Source organism: Fragaria vesca, linkage group LG6, assembly GCF_000184155.1.
Source record: "Fragaria vesca subsp. vesca linkage group LG6, FraVesHawaii_1.0, whole genome shotgun sequence".
Taxonomy (NCBI): Eukaryota; Viridiplantae; Streptophyta; class Magnoliopsida; order Rosales; family Rosaceae; genus Fragaria; species Fragaria vesca.
In genome coordinates, this window is record NC_020496.1 from 21,696,523 (window position 1) to 21,700,234 (window position 3,712).

Here is a 3,712-nt window from a genome sequence, read left to right on the forward strand (position 1 = left end):
AATTAAACACTCATATAAGGCTACTACGCTCACGTCCAACGCTCACGTCACACCATAATGCGGCTATATGCTACGCCATTAAGGTGGACAGACACATATGGCTAGCTAGCTTTTATATACGTACTCTCCTCAATATACATATTTATACTCACCGAAAAATCCCATTTTTCGGTAACTCTCCAAGAGAAATAAAAGCGTCAAAAATTAAATGACGTCAAAACTCTAACAATTTTAAATGCTCAACCAAAACCATAGCATGCATATTATTTAAAATAAAAGTCCACTCACAGTATTAGGCCTAAGCCTTCCAATGCTCGGAATACTCCTCGAGCGCTGCCTCCAACTAGTTACACACTCTAGCCAATCCCACGTCTGACGATAAACAGAAGAATAAATTGGTCAGACCGGACTCCATCAACATTAACGGATCGACTACTTCCTAGTTTGACTAGGATTTCCTAGGTTGACCAATAGATAAAAGAATCATTTTCTACTACTAACTTCGCATCCAAAATTTATTCGGTTTCAAACCAAACCTTAACCTGAAATCGAAGTCACACACTATCTCCATGCCTTTAACACACTAAGCAATTCACTTCCAAAATCACCACGAAGCCAATGGTCTAGATTTTAGGGTTACTATGGATAGTAATCATATTAACAAAAATTATTTTATGGTCCCCTAGCTCAAGCCAACCAGCACCAACAATTTCAACATTTCGCTTCTACCCAACTTCACACCAACAATTACTAAGGGCACCCAAAAGGGTTTCCAAGAATGGAAGTTTCCATAAAGGGGAAAGTTCCCTAAAAAGAGATTTTCTAAATATGGCAGGTTTTCCTAAACCGTAAACTACCACTTACACGAAAAGAAAAGTCGACAAGCTACCTTCACGGATTCTACCGGAATTGCTGCCTCGCCGGAGATTCCGGCGACTTGCCAGAAATACTCGTCGGATTCCGGTGACTTGCCGGAGTTTCGCCATAGCCTCCCCGTATTCTTCAGAACTCCAAGTTCTCGACATGAACACAAACCAAAAATGCATCCAATCAGTCCGAATATCCACACAACAACTATATAACATCAAAGGAGATCAAGATTACCTTCCATCGATCTCAAGTGCTATCCCAAGAACTCTCCAAGTTGGACTCAATATGCCGGACCCCCAAACGTCCACGACCGCTGCCTCATTCTTCACTGTAACGAAACCATTCACCTTGGATCCTCTCTGGTCAAGGGCACCAGACCTCTGCCTTGGTCCCGATCGATATGCAACTCCACCCCTGTCTGTCTCAACTTCACACAAAGCTCGTAGGACCTACCAAAACGCTGAAGAACTCGCCAGAAACCACCGAGCGCCGGTCGCCGGAGCTAGGAGCTCGAAACCCAGAAAACACAGAAAAAGGGGTTTTCAATTAGGGCACGATTTGGGGAAAAGAAAGGTACCAACAGGTGAAGGAGGAAGAGAGGAAGATAACCATACCTCCCACTCGTCACGCCGTGGTCGGAATCTCGAGGATTCATCGAAAAACAGCCGAGCTTCTCTCCCTCGGATTGGCTTTGAATCGAGCTAACTTCGAGTTCTATGGACCGGGTTAGATAGAAGAGAAGGAGAGGAAGAGATTGGTGGTGGCCTCGTCACCAAAGGTGGCCGGACGGCAGCGCTCCGGCGCGGGGGAACGACGGAGAAGAAAGAGAGTGAAGGGAGAGACCGGAGCTCGGGTCAACGCTCCCAATTGGGTTTGACAAAGTCAACCCAGCTCTTTTTCCTTTATACTGAAATCAATGGTCAAGATCGAAACCCGACTCAATCATACGACTAAGATTAAATGAGCAGTTCTAATTTCAGAAAATACTCCAAAGCTCCGAAAATAAACCGAAAATACCGGAGAACCCGTGTCGATGCGAACTACGACATCAAGACCTTAAAAGAAGAATTTGACATTTCCAGAAAAACTCATAAATAAACTCAAGTGTTAACTTATAAGTTACTGAGCGCGGTTAAATTCTCCAGTAACTCGTGAAATACCTAGTAAATAGGTAAAATTTGGGTTCGGGATGTTACAAACGGCGACTTTGCTAGGACGTTGAGGTCATTTACATGCCCCGGGCATTTCAAAAAAGGCGTGCCATATCCAAGTGTCGTAAGATGCGACCGCTTCAAGAATTATAGTAGGGATTTTTTTTCTCCCACTATATTCACCAACCCAAGCAGTTGGACAATTCTTCCATTGCCAGTGCATGCAGTCGATGCTCCCAATCATCCCTGGAAAGCCTCGTCTTTCACCTTTAGCAAGAAGTCTTTTAAGATTGGCCAGAGTAGGAGCTCGAATGTACTCTGCTGAGTAAAGAGCAATGATTCCTCTTGTAAATCGTTGGAGGCACTCAATAGAGGTGGACTTTGCCATCTGATAATACTCAGCACATTGATCTGCCGCAGCACCGTACACAAGCATCCGCAAAGAAGACGTCATCTTCTGCTCAGGAAGTAGACCGACTTTCTTCATAGCATTTGACTTTTGGATAAAATATCGATCATAGTTGCAAAGACCATCACGTATGCGGTTGAACACCTTGTGACTCATCCTATATCGAACTCGGAATTCCTCATCACTAAAAATAGGACGTTCAACAAAATAGTCTTGAAGCATACCTTTGCCTCTATCCTCCCTTTCTCGAGGTTGGTTTGGACGACGACCGGGACGAGAACTACAGTGCAAAGGTTGGTTTTGAGCTTTATGATGAGTCATTGCTGCAATAACCGCGGCGCTTGTCGCCAAGTCATCTTCATCATCTTTTTCTTGTGACTTATGGATCATTTCTCACAAATTATCCATTGCGGTGAAAGAGGAATTGTGAGGTGATAGAGATATGAAAAATGTTTTCTATGGAACTAGGAATTTTTTGTTGTGTGAAATGTAAATTGAATGGTGATATTTATAGAGATTTTTATTATTATTTTAAGTGGGTAGTCTAGTATCCGTTGGGATTTTTTATAAAAAAGAAGGTTTCAAACTGTTGGAAACCCAAACGGTAACATAAGTTTATAATTGCTTTAAGTTTGAAAGGATAAGTGTATAATTGGAAGCCATTGGTCTCCACCTATAATTATAACCAACGGTCCAAATTAAAGGACCGTTGGGTTTGAATTGATCTGTTCTTCCACTACATGTTGACGCGTGGCCAACTCAATCCCATTTAGTTTGCTAGGCGACAAAAATGTCAAACCCAACGCGCCACAATGCCTCTGATTCGTCCGTCGCCACTACACGCCTTCTGGGACGTGTCAAGCTTCAGGCGGGGACTGTTTCACGTGGTTGTCGTCACCTTTGCGTCATGCAGGGACCAGGGATTGGGCTGAGTTGGAGAGGGAAGGCCCGAGCCTTCATTTTCTTCTACCTGGGTCATGGGTCTGACCCAGGTCATGACCCAATGAAGGTTGTGTTATCATTTTTTTCATAAGTGGACTTGAGTTTTTTTTGCTGGGTCTTCTTTTGAGGTGGCTGAAGGCCTGGGTCACATTTTGGAGCTTGGGGTGGACTTGCTCTAAGGGTTATGCCGATTGATGGCCGGTTCTCTTGTGGTGCATTCAACACATGCAGTTCTTAACAGTTTTATTTATGTCTCTGAAACAGTAACTAGGCTCTATCTGAGTTTGCAGTTTTCTTTTTGTTATAGTTTAGAACTAGACAGTAGACCCATGTATTTTTC

General features: G+C 43.4%; 1 pseudogene; it reads right to left on the bottom strand.

Annotated features, from left to right (window-relative positions):
- Window positions 1-2,030: 2,030 nt before the first annotated feature.
- LOC101295156 lies at window positions 2,031-2,820 on the bottom strand (annotated as a pseudogene).
- Between the last annotated feature and the right edge of the window lie 892 nt (window positions 2,821-3,712).